The sequence below is a fragment of the Aptenodytes forsteri genome, unplaced genomic scaffold, assembly GCF_000699145.1.
Source record: "Aptenodytes forsteri isolate BGI_AS27 unplaced genomic scaffold, ASM69914v1 Scaffold125, whole genome shotgun sequence".
Lineage (NCBI taxonomy): Eukaryota > Metazoa > Chordata > Aves > Sphenisciformes > Spheniscidae > Aptenodytes > Aptenodytes forsteri.
The window spans coordinates 3,914,081-3,929,008 of record NW_008794447.1 but is presented as its reverse complement, the minus strand read 5'-3'; the positions used below and the strand labels follow the sequence as shown (position 1 = coordinate 3,929,008).

Here is a 14,928-nt window from a genome sequence, read left to right as displayed (position 1 = left end):
TGGCTGTATATTCCACAGGGTGGAAACAATTTCATTTGTTTGCGGTAATTCAATCCTTCAGTTTTTGCCTGATTATGACTGAAAGATGCAAGTCCATTTCCCTTGCAAAAACTGAAAATTTACTGTAAATTTATATTCAGCTTCTAAAAGCCCCCTTTCCAGACTAGATAAATAATGTAACAATATTTTAATCTTTAATTTTTTTCTAAAAGCTCCTGAGGTCTAAATATTCTTCTGGAACTGCCTGGGAACCTTCTGGAAACTACCACTTTTCAATGAGAGGAGTTGAAATTGAAGAACTTGAATGGAAAAGAGAAAGCAGAAAGGGTTAAAACAGAACTTAATGTCCCAAAGTTTTGACTCTAACTTTACAGTAGTGTTCCCAAGGAAAATAGTAATGAACCAGTGCAAAGGCATTTACATTTTTTGCAGTTATATGGTTAGTGTCCAGGTTTTCAGAGAGCTTTTGAATTTTTTACTTTTCCAGGTACGTATTGATGCATAGGGTAACATCTCTTTCTTCTGTCTCTCTGAAGAGCATGAATGCTCAGAACTCAAGAGGAGGTGGAATGGGGGTATGTATTCACTGAAAAGATTGAAACAGAGACAAAATGTTTTAATGCAGAGAAACAGTGTTTTAAAATTACTCTGCTCCAATTTGAGTTTCATTTGTAGAGTGTTAGGGAGGTCTTGGTGGTGGTGGTGTCCAAGTGACCTAATGAACATATTTTCTAGTAAAATTCCAGCTGCAATTTGTTGAAACTTAAATTGACCTTTCCCCTCCACTCGTCCGAGAAGAAACTCTGAAAACGGATGTCTTGGTCTTGGCCTTTCTCATGTTCTTGTGAGCATTTCAGCAAGAATCCCTGATAAAAGCAGTGGCTTGGAGGGGATTTTCTGATGCCATAAGTTGTTCACTTGAAACTAGATTGTGACTGCAAGCTTATTTGAAAGAAAATGCTAAATGGCCCTAGATTTATATAGCCTAAGACCAGTTTCTATTGATGTCCCTACTGGGTTTCCTACCAGCCAGCCCCAGGCCTTCAAGGGCACTTGACCAGTGAGAAATTATCCTGGGTGCTAGGACTGAGGTGCCCTATAGGCACCTTTAGTGGCCTTTAGGTGAGATTGAGTTCCCTCTTCAGTGTTAGCCTTGCTGCTTATTGTCCTGGTTGCCTCTCTCTGGGTTTTAATTGTCACATCTAGCATTTTGTAAGCAAGAAAATGGAGCTCACTTTTTTTGTGATGTTACTTGTGTGAACCATGAGCAAGGAAAGCAAAAGGAGCTGGATAATTAAGGAGGGAGCAGGCTTGCACTCTTGCTTTAGGCTGGTGAGACAAAACCAATGGTTTCATGTCTCAGGGAAAGGAGTCAGGTCAAGTAAAACTGTGCTGTGTTCTTTTTCGTAAAGGCCCATTTTGGGAGGAAGGCGAGACAGGCAGGAAGGAGACAGGGGATCAGAGGGAGATTCACATTAAATTAATTTAAAATCTTTAACTCAAAAAGCTTGTTATTTTGGTTTCAGTTTTTGTAAAGGCTGATTTTTTTTTTCTCTCTTTACATAAGGCACTTTTATAAATGTATTTTCAGATAAGATTCGAATGTAGCAGGCCTGGCCAATCAAAGATTTATTTTTTAATGGGAAAAACCAAAATGTTGAGCTATTGCAGCATTGTCAAAGAAATGTTCCAATTAAAAGGAGATTGGCATCAATTGATTTAAAGTTTCTTAAATGAACATAACAAGAGATAAACTGTTGACCTTTTTCTTTATGAATGCTTATCTCGATTGTTGTTCTGTATTCATGTGTTTCTCTGTGAATGTGCATTAATATACACAGCCTAGCTTGTTAGAATTTTATCTGGTGCACTAGCTCTGCTGCACAAAACAATAACATTTTGGACATTTCTGTTCCAAATAGTGGTTCTGTATACCTCCTAGTTGTATTTTAATCCTCATTTCATGTGCTTGTGATGAGTTTTAAATGTGCTTATTTTTCTTTCCTATAGAATGCTTTTGGTTACATCAAAAATATTGCTAAATCCTTTAAGCAAACTGCTGAAGCAACCTAAAGGAGATCCAAAGGGCATTTAAGAGGTTTTACTTTTCCAAGAAGAAAAGCTTTTGATACAGTCTCTGTTTGGCGGTGGGTGGGTGTGTGTCTGATTTCTAAACTCATTAAAAGAGCCACATTTCTCATAAAAACAACTATGCATAGACAGATTAAATCAGTTTTTTTGCTTAAGTTTGCAGGAAGTCCTGGGAGATGTTCTTGCTGGAAACTATGGGCTGTTTCTGGCTGCATAGATCTACTTTACTCTTTCTGCTAGTACTCAGTCACAGTTATACAAGATTTATAGATTATACCAGCGCTGACAATGTCATATCCCACCTGCCAATCCATAAACGTCAGCAGCAGTTTGAATCATTTTGCACTCTGCAAAATGCCGACCCGTAGCCTGGCACAAGGCACGTTCTGCTTACAGCTGCCCAGTGGCACACAAGGACCTTCCTGGTACATAGACCATGCAAATAGCAGGAAGCTCTCATTTTAGGACGTCCTAAGTACAAAAGTGCACATTTTGATAGGGAGTTTTCTGTTTGTGGCCATGGTCAGATTCGCTTTTCGATCAGAGAACCGGCCACAACCATAGGTAGAAAATGTTGCTGATAGTGAAACTATTGAGTAGGCTGCAGGGAAGATCAGGGCTGGAGTCATTCCTGTTCAAAAACTGCATAATTACACTGGAATGTAAAATGTGTTCCAAGGTTTGATAGGCTTGGGAGGTTTAGGAGAAAGGAGCGTTAGCAGCTGAACTCATCTGTCATCGTAGGATGTAAAAAAAAAAAAAAAAAAAAAAAATCTCAGTGGGTTGGTGTCGCATGAAGGGTTCTTTTGAAAACCAGGTATTATAGCTTTTAACTGACATCCAGCTGCAGTTCTGCACTGGCAAAGAGATGAACTAAGTAGCTGGGGAGCTTGTACAGTGAATGATGCTAATTGCTAGCAAATCTGAAAGGGATTATATCATAGAGCCACTACAATAGTGGAGAGTAGACTCAACTACCCAGGACATCCTTTCCAGTGCAAGTCTCCTGAAGCTTCCTCTTTAAGTAAAGAGAAATGCCCCATGTTAACAAAATTGTTCTACTGACGCTATTTGGAAGCGTAGTTTCTGCCCTTTCTTGCTGTTGTTTTAAAACAACATTGTCACTTAGACTCCAGAGAAGGTGAAAAATCTGAAAACAGTGAAGCATTTCAGGTTACTTATTTTAAAGGAGACATTTGTGGTAGCTCCAGCAGTTGGTAGTGACTCATCTTAAGTGTTTGCCAGTGCTCAGTGAAGGTCAGGGCTGTCCTTTCTGTGTGTGTATGAGGGAGGATCAGACACAAGTACCTAACAAGAGTGCATCTGAACACAGGGCACTAGAAATGAAGTGTACACTGTTTTCAATTAGGGTAAAATTTCCTTATGTAAAAATTCTGCGAAACTGGATATTAAAGCAAGCTTCCTTGCAGAATTTTTAAATTATCCTAGGGGCCTCAAAAGAGAAGTGTATGAATGATGTAAGAAGACCGTAGGAAGGAGATTCAAATTAGTAGAATATGTTACTTTGAAAGCATCTAGAATTTATTTTTAAAAACTACTGCAATTCTAATGAAATTAAGGGGTGACACTTCAGCTTGTCAAGTTATTTTTCTTCATTGCTAATGCACATATAAATGGCTGAAATTGTTTCTTCTGTATGGAAAACTGGATGTTATTTTATTTAATTGATCATTTTATTAATTCTTAAATGTTTTGTGTAGACATAAAAAATGCCTGGCTAACTAATTGCACCGTCCCCTCCATGCATTCAGAAAAATGTCTATTTACCTATGTGCCCATCTTAGCATAGCAGAAATAGCTATAGGGTATGGCTGTAGTCATCTGTTCAGGTTCTTACTTTGTTCCAATGCATGGATCAGACCTGTCTGCAGAATATTGTACTGTTGCTCATGCCACACCATCAAGAACGACTACATTTTCCAGTACCTGGTGGAGTTTGTGAGACTGAAAAGCATGTGCTTTGTTTTTAAACGGGATTTCTTACAGTCACTGCGACACTGTACGGTTGAGGCTCCATGATTCTGCTTTTTTGTTGTTGTTGTTGTTGTTACAAGAGATTTTTCTACAGCTGAATTGCACTTAAATCAATCTTTATCTTTTGAACTACAGTAAGCAGATAAGCCATGGCCTATGACAAAATATATAATTAAGCTGTCCAATGCAAATCAGGCTAGGCAGTCCTGTGAAGTTCGAGAACATATTTTCTCTGGGTTGTTGTGCTGTTTCTGTCATGTATTTTCTGTTTTTATGGACTTGTGACAATTGATCTTTAACCTAAGCAGTGTACTTTGGTCAAATGTCTCCCGTTTTTTTGGGGACCTGTACCTGACAGTCCTGCAGGAGCGTGACCATTTGACAGGAGACTAGAAATGGTCAAATCCTGCAAGTCCACATGTGGCTAGTAGGAGGCGAGACACTGATTTTGCTGCGAGGTGTCAGAGGGGGGAAAGAAAGTGTGACACACAGCGTTATGGTCTCTGCACGTGTCTTTTGTTTGTGGGCAGCCCTTGGGTAGCACGGAGGATGCTGAAGCTGTGTGGATGGATGACCACTGAACGCGGTACTAATCTGCCCAGACTTGGCAGGCATGGTGGTCCCACAGCTGTGCCCTGCTTCAGGCGCTGGGAGCTGTTGCTGCAACAGAGCCAGGCCCGTTCTGAGGCATGTGGTTTCCTTATACTGAACAAAAAGGAAGACTGTTTTATCCTTAAGGTAAAAGTTACACTGTTAAAAGTTGTATTTTGCTAGTGACAGCAGTAAAAATGACATATCCGATACATGGGTTCCTCCACCACCACTGTGAGATTTTTCTCTTTTGGCTTCATTACTGTGTGCATTTTTTTAATATCTAATGAGAAGACATCCCTGGGTGAAATTTTTATTATGGACACTTCTAATGGAATTGAATTTCAGCCAAGTATCACCATCACCAACATGCGTGGTGAGGAAGGGGTTCCTGGTGACATGCACAAAATTCAAGGGCCCAGGAAGTGCTGGGCTAATGACTTGCCCCTTTATTCTGCAAATGTCCTGGAGATCTCAGGTGGAGCCCAGTGTTAGCAGCATTGGAAAGGAAGGCAGGGTTGTGTGTGAGAGAGAGGGAGAGAAGATACATATGCACTTTATTCAAGTAATTCCACCACTGTTGAGCTTTTCAGCCACCTCCTTGTGGGTTTTCTCATTAAATCCTCTAATATATGCACAGGCATCTTCGTGACGTCTTTGCACAAGGATGTTCATTGTAACTGCTCTTGAAAGTTCAGTATATGATTCCTCACTACTGTGCTTTGCTAGTGACCTAGGTTTTTTGAGAGCTTATGCAGTAAAAGGTATTTAAAGAGTCAGGTTTGAAAATCATGCACATGCTGCCATGACAGACAAACTCAGCCAGATTAACGTGAGTTTTTTCCAATCTCCTCATTCAAAAATTAACAGGAGTTGTCTTTAAAGCAAGCTGTTGTTTTCTGTTACAGCTGTGTGCATACTTGTAATTGAGGAAGCAGTTCATCGTAATTAGGCAGAAATGTTTGTTTTTCTGCTTGTCACAGCAGCCTACGTTTCACATCAAGTTCTCAGAATTAATTGCCCCCATGCAGATTTTCGCTGGCTAGTAGCCACCTTGTACGTGAGCGAATGTATATAGGAGTGAGAAGCTTCTAACATCCTTGAAGAAAAGCTGCAGTAATCTGAGATCTCTTACAACAGCCTAGCCAGGCCTTGCTCTGCAGGTCCACTTTCATGTCCTAGTCTCGTTGTGTGCCCTTGATGGGTTGCTCTTCCAAGCACCAAATGCCCCTTCTTGTGTTCACCGGAGTGCCAGAGGTGGCATTCCCACTTCCCAGGAGGGCCACGGTCCTGGGTGCCTTTGCAGGATCCAACAGTGCTGAAGCTGTTAGGCAGAGATCATAGCGATGGGTTGCAATTTCCCCCAGGCCCTGCTGTGTGCCAGCAGACCCTGCTGAGCCTCGGCCACCACCCAGCCACAGGTGCTCTGGGACAGGCTCTTCAGTTGCTGCAGTGGAAAGGAGGGTGCCTGTGGGTTGAGCATACCTTTTCTCATTCCTCCCGGCCAGGAGCAGGGTGCAAAGCAGCAGGGCAAAGCGGAGCTGCTGTGCAGGTGGGGTCAGCAGGGATCTGCAGTCCTGAGAAGGAGCGCTCTCAGGTGGCTTTGCGCAGCTGCTTCTGCCATGGAGTCCCCCAAGGAGAGGTCACAGCTCTGCAGCATGATCAGACCAGAGAAAAAGGTTTTGGAAACCACTAGCTTACATTGAGTCTTCTGGTTTAATATTGTATCATGCTTGGAGGTATTGCGATACCTCTCTGGTGTGACTGCTCTGAGGGATTTGTGTGGTGCTGGCCAGTACATTTCTAAATCACCTCGTGAAAGATGCTTCTTCCTTATGTTCTTTAAGAACAGAACAGAACTGAAGTTTCTCTTACCATTACACTCTCACTCGTTCAATCCAGCGCATTATGTCTCTGAGCCAGGCTGTAATTTCCTTCTCCTTTCAGGCTTGCAGGAAGCAGAGCACACTGCTGACATGGGTTTTTAAAATATAAATAAGAAAGTTCAGTCACAATAGCAGTCACCAGTGTAGCCCGTGGGAGGTGCACATGATTAAATTGTGTGATTATACTTCCGGGATGTAAAAGTCTCTTTATTATGACAGCCTGCCAATAGGCCATAGAGCGTATAACACATGCTAGTACATACAGCATTTAACTCTACTTTCGTCGCGTACCTGCTATCCCTTCAGATTTTTAAATGGCTGGCAGTGTGATTAAAGATGTTTGCTCACTGCTCAAAGGGTATATGTCTCTCCACACTTCCCACCTTGGCTACTGGAAGAATCCTGGCAATATCCCTTACACACCATTAACATGGTGAAGCATGATTATTTTTAACTTTATCACTTAATGCTATTTGTTTTGCAGTAACACTAGGGAGCCCTGGTCGTTTAGCAGCTGCTAAGAAAACCAAGTAAAAAGGTAGCCCCATGCCACACCTGACATTTTAGACGTATAACATCACGGTACCGCAGGGACAGCTTGCAGATGTTGAATGCAAGGCAGGGTCCCTTCCCTTCCTTTCTCTCTTTCTGTACGCTTCTTTCCTGAAATTGGCTGCAATACTCGCCTTGTGACTGAGCCAGCCTGTTCAGCTGCTAGCCTAGCGAAAAATGTTTCCAAGGTAGTTTGCAGACATTTTTTTAAATTAAGTCAACTCCCTGGCCAAACAAAGGAATAGCAGAGCTGACTCAGGATAGGTGGCAGGAGGGTGAGCTAGGGCAGGAGAGTTGGACTTCCACTTCTTGGCTCTGTCATGCCGCTGGTACACGGAACTATACTTCAGCTAAGTCAGAAACTTGGTCTGCATACAGAGAAATTAAATGGAAGCATAATAGAAATGATCAGAGAATAATACCTGCACATGACGTGTTTGTAGCAGTGCTTGGGACTGCACGATAATAGTGATTTTAGTTCGGTCTGGGCCTAAGAGACTTTCTTGTGAGTGAATTTGGTGAAGAGTTGAATTAGACTTTTTGTTTAACATGAAATGGAAAATTTAATTTAATGTTTCTTAGGATTCTTAGAGTGGTGTAGGAAACGGCAGGATGTTACTAAAAGTAGCTAAATTCTTTCAGAATTAAAGATCTTTGACTATTTAATATATTACCAAAGGTAGCTAAAGTATTTGAGAATCAAAACTGTTATGTAGTTAGAGCCCCGTGCTTCAGTATTCTTGAATCATTTCCCTTTTTATGGGAGATCTCATTTTCTGATTTTCAATCAAATACCTGAATAATTTTGCATGTTCTAAATAATAATCATTTCTAACAGGCTGTACGTTGAATGAAATGCATTCAGATTTATTTCTGAAACTTACTGTGAACATCGGAAGAACGTGCTGTCCTCACCAGAGGTGCATCTGGTGCAGTATTTGGGCACTGAGGATGGCCAATGGTGAACAGTAAGGAGGGTGTGCAGCGGCATCCCACTGTTGCTCTCCCCTTCCAGACAGTGGGAAGGTTTGGAGGGAGAAAGGAGAAGCAGCTTTGCAAAGGTTTAAGAGGCTAGATGCCCTGTTGTGACAGAAGTAGGGTGGTTCTTGTCTGGCAATCAAACAAGGGGAGAGTGTGGAACTGAAGAATGGGGTCAGTCAAAGATGGAGGAAAATATTTCGTAGCGAGTAAGACCAGATGTGCAGATAAACTGTGAAGGACCTTGAATATGGGGATTAGCTGATATAAGAGCATAGAGGTCGGTGCAAGAGACCTTAATGTGCTGACTCCATTGACTGTTCAGGTAATCTTTCCGATCGTGTTTTGACTGAGTTTCCAATAGGAAAGAGGAAAGACTAGTCATGGGAAGAGAAAATGATACTGCAGTATCTAGGCCACAGAAGGAGTTTCCCTGCTGGTCCCAGGGCAGGAACATGATGAGCCTGACCCATAAGAGTAAGAAGAAAGAGGAAAGTATATTGAAAGCAAAAATACTAGGTTTTCTTGTGTCATGCTTGGCAGAGGCATGTTCATTGTATCACAGAGAGGGTTGGCAGCTCCCCGCTAAGACAGCTGATCGAGAGTTCCCAAAGTGTCAGCCAGCCTCTCGTAGAGAGAAGACAGATCTCCAAAGTGTTGACTCCTAGAATAATGTTAATACGTGCTGTGAATTTCAAAGGCCTTGTGTTCTGATTCATGGACAAAATCCCAAGAAGCTAGTATATGCTCATTAAAGATAGATATAGATAGATATTTAAAATGAAAAAAATGCTTTGCTTTTCCAGCCAATCAGGTCCAACTGTCTCCATGCAATAACATCTGGTATGTGTTCTTCCCCTTTTGCTCAGCTTTCTGCAAATGTGTTTGCTATCTGTTCCATATGTTTTATATCATATGTCCTTATTTGGACAGATTTTTTTTCCCCTTTATTTTGGAGAGAGCATTTGGATGCTGATACTTTCTACGCTGTTTATGAAAATGACTTTATTGGTCTTGCCAAGACACAAAATGTCTTCTCAGGTAACTGGTGTTAAAGTTTATTGCTTAAGTACAACATGTTCTAAATTTAGGCTTCAGAAAATTGGTTGTATTACTAATAATTTCCCCTTCATTTTTTGATGCTTGACTTGAGATACTGGGATATGATTTCCAGAAGTGCTGAGTACTTACAGCTGTAGCTGAAGTTAGTAGAAGATATGCTTGGGGCATACAATGTGCGGGTTAACGCTGTAACTGAAAAATCAGGTTTATGGTGTCTTAACTGGGCACCCAGAGTCAGTGAATGCCTTGAAGAGTCATGACTCTCCATCTCAGTAGTTCATGTCTAGAATGATGATGATGATGTTACCCCTTCGTACTGCAGGATGTTTGAAGGCAGGGAACTGTCTTTGGCTGTTTTCCATTAAGAGATGCTGTACGTTCTCCCAAAACATGTATCCTAGAGAAAGATTAAGGGAAGAAAGTTTGTTGCCCTTTCACTTAGTAAGAAGAAAAAAACAAGTTTGCTTTGGGAGGGACTCTAGTGTTTTATGTCATATCCAGGCCCATCTATCAAGTCTCTCAACCACTTAGGGGTTTGATCTGGTTAAACACATTTTTGAAATGTTGTCTTGAATGGATCTTGCCAGGTCATGGCATTTGGTTCTTCCTGGTGTGCTGATGTTTGGGTATTCTTTGCGATGTGTTTCAGACATGGTCTGCTTTATCCTCTGGATGAAGCCCTGTTGCCGTTAGTACATTCACAGAGCTCTGGCTTGTTATTTATGGAAAAGACTCTAACCTTTTCTTCCAAAAGCAGTTACCATGCTCAAGTACTTTTTCCCCTTGCTGCTCAGATAAGTCTCACTCTGATGCTAGCGAACAGCAATAAAATATTTCCCCAGTACTTTGTTCTCAATTGTAGCCAGCCAGACTTCTTCCATTTTATTAGCCTCTGTGTACAAAGGGACCGCGTTAGTAACAGGTTTTTTATAACCCTTTCTCCTCAAACATATTCCCACTGCTTCTTTTGCATTAGAGATTTTATAGGCGTTTTTTTCCATGTGTTTTATTTCAGTTGTTTTGTCAGTGCAGTTATGGCCTGTTCTAAAGTGTTACGATTATCAAGATGATATGGAAGGAATTTGAGACTTACTTATAAAATGATCCAATAAGAAGTATTGGATGATTAATTTGAGAATCATTTTAAGACTCAGTAGTGTTTTTAAAGAATAGGGTCTTAGCGATAAAATAAATTTGATTGGTACTGTTGTGGAAGGAGTTGCCATTTGAGGTACTAACTTCATAGGACCATGCTCCTCCTCTTAGACTATAAGCGGCAAAGTGATGCTGTGGCAAGGCTGCAATAGGAGGGAGCAATAAACTCTGTAATGGCAAAGTGCATTCTTGGGCAGTCAAATTAAAATAGAGGGCTCTAGAAATGTCTCTCTCTCCCTGTCATAAATCAAATGTGATGAATAGTGTTCTGGTTGTCCTGATACTTGAAAGAAAATCTCAATAACACTGCTTGCGTTGGCAGTTCACTGTGGCTTCATGCTGAACAGAATCCGTTTTGATAAAGGTCCCAGATCAATGCCTCTAATGACCCTGGATGTATTTTCTTCTCAGGTCCTCAGAGCTCCAGGAGATGGTCACGTTTCTTGTTTCTTCTGGAGCAAAATGCTTCTAGACACATCTGACTGGCGGCAATGTTTGTTTAGTAGAAGTGAGCCCCAGACTGGAATAAGGTTCATGCTAATACATAAATTTTAGATATTTGTCTAGATCTGAGAGCATACCTGTCTCCAGGGATTTCATGTTTTGGCTTAGTTCTATCTTAAGAAAATGAAAAGTTCTGAAATAAGGTATATTTCACAGCAGTAAGAATGTGAAATGAGTAGTGAAATCAAGTCCAAGTTTTGCTGTATATTTATTGTCAAAATGAGGTTTTAGACAGAGTCCCATTGTCTGCTGTATAACTTCTGCCAGCTAAGAATGGGATAATAACTGATAAATTTTTCACAGCTTTTCATTAGATGAAGAAATCAATAATTATTCCTTTTTCCTCAAAGCTGGGCATCTACCATCAAGAACAGAAGATCTGCACAAAACAAGACTTGTTCCTTGTGCTAAATGCTCAACTTCAGAGCTAGGCAAATAAGTTACACGTAAGTCAGTAGCACAGTAGCAGCTTTTTCTTACCTTCTGATTCCTGTGACTGTCATAGGATGAAGAAAACCATTAGCAGCTGCACAGCTCTGTGCAACGTCTTAATTGTGTGTGGAGCAGGACTGAGTATGCTGAATTAGTTCACGGAGAGTTGATAATAAATGAGGGAAGGGAGACTGACTCCCAACTGAATAGTTTATTGCTGTGGCCCATGTTTTTAATCCACAAGAATAGGAGATTGCTGGCTTTAGTTACACTTTCAGTAGATGAATTACACACTTGGTGGCAGCTCTCATTTGACATGTAATAATCAATACTTCTCTGCTTACTCACAAATGGGTGTAACAGCAAAGAGCTACCTAAAGGTCCAGAGAAGGAAAAAAGTCTGTCCTCTTAGACAAACCTTACATGCATTCAATGCTGAGAAGCTTTTGCTGTATAACGTTTTAGTGTGTTCTTATTTTTCTGCTGATTTCCTGGATGCCAATTGTTTGTGGACCTTTTAGCCCAATCATGGGGTTCTGCAGCTTTTCCAGCTCCGTGAGCTTGAGGCAAATCTCAATCTCTGGGGCAAGCAGGAGCAATTTTAGGAGAGCCTCATGGCACTGCCCATGTCCTAGGGACATCAGAGCACAGTGTCAGATGTGGCCTCCTTGGGAGGAGCACAGTGGTGAGCAGGAGTGAGGCGTCCATGAGTGCAAAACCCACCACTGTTATATCAGCTTGTTCCTCATCCTTAGTGGGTCATTACAAGTATATCTCGATTTGTGCCCATGCCTGTATGCTTACCTACACATGGCAGATGAATGTTTTTGTAAATGCACTTTTCACTCACTGTTGAATGCTTAGGTCCCTCCCAAGACTCTTGCAAACAGTATCAAATTCTTGGAAACCCATCATCTGACCTTTTTCTTTTGGAATATTTATTAGTGTACAACAGCTGCAGACTTACTCAAAGTGTTAGGAGTAGCAGCAGCAGTAGATAACTATTACTAGTGTGCAGTCTTACTGTTTTTAAAGCCCCAGAGTAATTAGCTGTTTTCATCCTTGTTTGATTGCAATTATACTCAAATATAAACATCACTTAATGAACTTTGCAACAAGTAAGGGCTGTACCACTATTATGTAGGGCAGTCCCATATCTACGTGGTTGATATTCTTCCTGCATTAGCATAATTAAATTTAAAGTAATATTGGCTAGAGAAGGAATTTGTTTTATTGCACCTCTCAAATGAATGTGTGTCAGGGAATATAACCGAGTGGAAAAAGTCTGTCTGGAAGTAGGCAGCGTGCTGTGGTGTATTGCGTTTCGCTGACATGAGAGGAATGTGGCAGTGAGGTCTACAGTTGCCTGCTGTAGGCACTAGCACTCAGGCTGAAAAGCAGCTTGGGATGTGCCTTTTGCTTCATTAAGCAAAAGGCTTTATGCCTGTGGCATGAAGTGCTATAAAACACAGTGGAAGTATTACAGTGTATGTTGTTAGACAGGATTGCCAACCTCAAACATCTAAAATCACAAGTCAGCTATTCCAACATAAAATCTATCTAGAAATTAGGGATATGTTTTTTTTAAACTATTTCCTTTTTACTTCTTAAGACTCATTTCTTTTTAAGTGAAAGCTGAGATCTTCACTGAAAGTTGAGATCCTCACCTGACTTCAGGGCTTTAAGAAAAACACCAAATTTCAAAAAACTTGCAAAAAGGTCATAAAAGTTCTTAACGGTGAGTCAGGCATCTTCTGTAGAAGCTGTGTGATTGTATAAGCTTTGTCATTGTAAATAGGATCTAAAAACCAGGGATGCAAAATGCAGGCTAAGCTCCTGGCACTTGCAGTTTAGTTGAGGTTTGCTTACCTTTAACAAATGCCACTAACTGTGCTGGCTCACGTTATTGAGCAGCCAGCCACAAAAAAAACCAACCCACCGCAGTCTAGAAAGCCTGTGTTCTGTGGGGGAGCCACGGTGAGGCAGTCTGTAGAGCTTACAGCCAGAGTTACCTACAGCCGATCCGTATCTGGTGTAACTTCTGCAGCCTCCCAGAGTTTGATCCTGTGCATGCTGGGGTCAGTAGTAGGACTCCTGTTTACAAGAGCAAGCATGTAATGCTGAGGGATGCATTAATTTCCTTGTGTTGTCTGCGTCTTCCAAAGAAATGTCAGTGCTGACCCCTTCCCTGAAAGGGAAGGTGTAAGGGATGGTGATGTCTGAGTTTTTCTCCCCCCTCTGCTGAAGTGGCAGGATGTAGCTTTAGGATTTTGAACCGCTGCACTGTTAGCAAGCAAGGAAGGTGGACCGTTCATGTCTCTAGCCACTTTCGCAGCGCTGGAAAAGCAATGCCAGGGCATAGGCCTGGGCATTTTTAGGATCCTTTGTTCATTGTTCCTGTTGACCTGCGCTTCAGTCCCAAAGAAGACAAACTACAAAGCCCACACTTTGGAAAGACAAAGATCCAAGAATTTGAATAATTGTATAGGATTTATAATGTAAAACTCAAGTTTGCTGGTTTGGAAAGCGGGTGCTCCTGTACATAGGTTAGGCAGTTGGTAGATGAGCTGTAAATCTCCTTCTGTTCTATCTGCCTGTCTTGAACTCAGCTGAGATCTTTTTCTGCTGTGCAACCCTAGAAGAAACAACAATTCTTGAAATAACATTTCAGCACCATAAACACTTCTCATTTGACGCTCTGACATTTAGCGTTGGCAGCTCAGCCTGCCTCTTCAGCATGCGTGTGGCTGTCACCATTCAGCCGGTCGTTTTTTCCTGCAGAGCTAGTTCAGATGAAAATCACTTTTCTTTCAAGAGTGCTCCAAGCGGCTGTTTAACACAGCTAAGCCTCAGGAACTCTGTCATGCAAATATAAACTTGCTCTTAGGTCAACATTTAAAGCATCCTGTTCATTGTTTTTAAGAATCCTATTAGTTATAGAGGAATGATAAATAATCCAGTGGTCTGGAACCACGTTGTTCTGGCTCAGGGAGCTATTACCACTACAGATGATGCTTTAGGTCTTGGAGGTGTCTGTGATGCTGTACTCTTGGATCTAGCAGTTCACCTAATGGTTCAATGTAATTGAAGCCCACTGAAGTCTGCAGGAGATATCATTCAGTTTGTAAGTACTTCCTCCACCTCCAGTGGAAACATTTATAGTCAGAAGCAATGCCTTGAAGTGTTTTACTACTGTCATATTAATAGGAAAAAAGATATACAGATATAAAGAGGCTGTGTGCATTAATTATTTATCTTGCAATCAAGAAAGTATAAAAATAATCCAGGGTGAAAATTGGGAAGGGTTGTAAAGCACTGGCTCTTTCAGTTTGAATAATGCAGACCCCACTCAAGCTTTCCACACAAAACATGAAGTCTAATCCTGCGACAGATTTAAATACAAAAAAACTGCCACAGATTTAAATACATTGTATTGTTACAGTATAACTATTGTCATTGTAATTAAACCACTTGAAAATATGAACCACCAACTTTTTCTCTCAGGGACTCAGCCACCTATGGGATTTTTGTGCCTTTGAAAATCTCCCCGGAGATCCAGCGTGCTTTGCTTCTCCTGATTGTTCTTGAAATAAAATTAGCTTTTAGTCCTTTAAAATCTGTTGGCTTTATCTGCAACTAAACACACATGTAGTAAGTGCTGTGGGTTCAAAACAAAAACAAG

At 41.1% G+C, this 14,928-nt stretch overlaps 1 protein-coding gene across 1 annotated transcript in view; it reads left to right on the top strand.

Moving 5' to 3' along the window:
• RNF150 (ring finger protein 150) overlaps positions 1-14,928 on the top strand; it is a 127,213-nt gene that overhangs the window by 103,419 nt on the left and 8,866 nt on the right. The gene's annotated exons all lie outside the window — the stretch shown is intronic.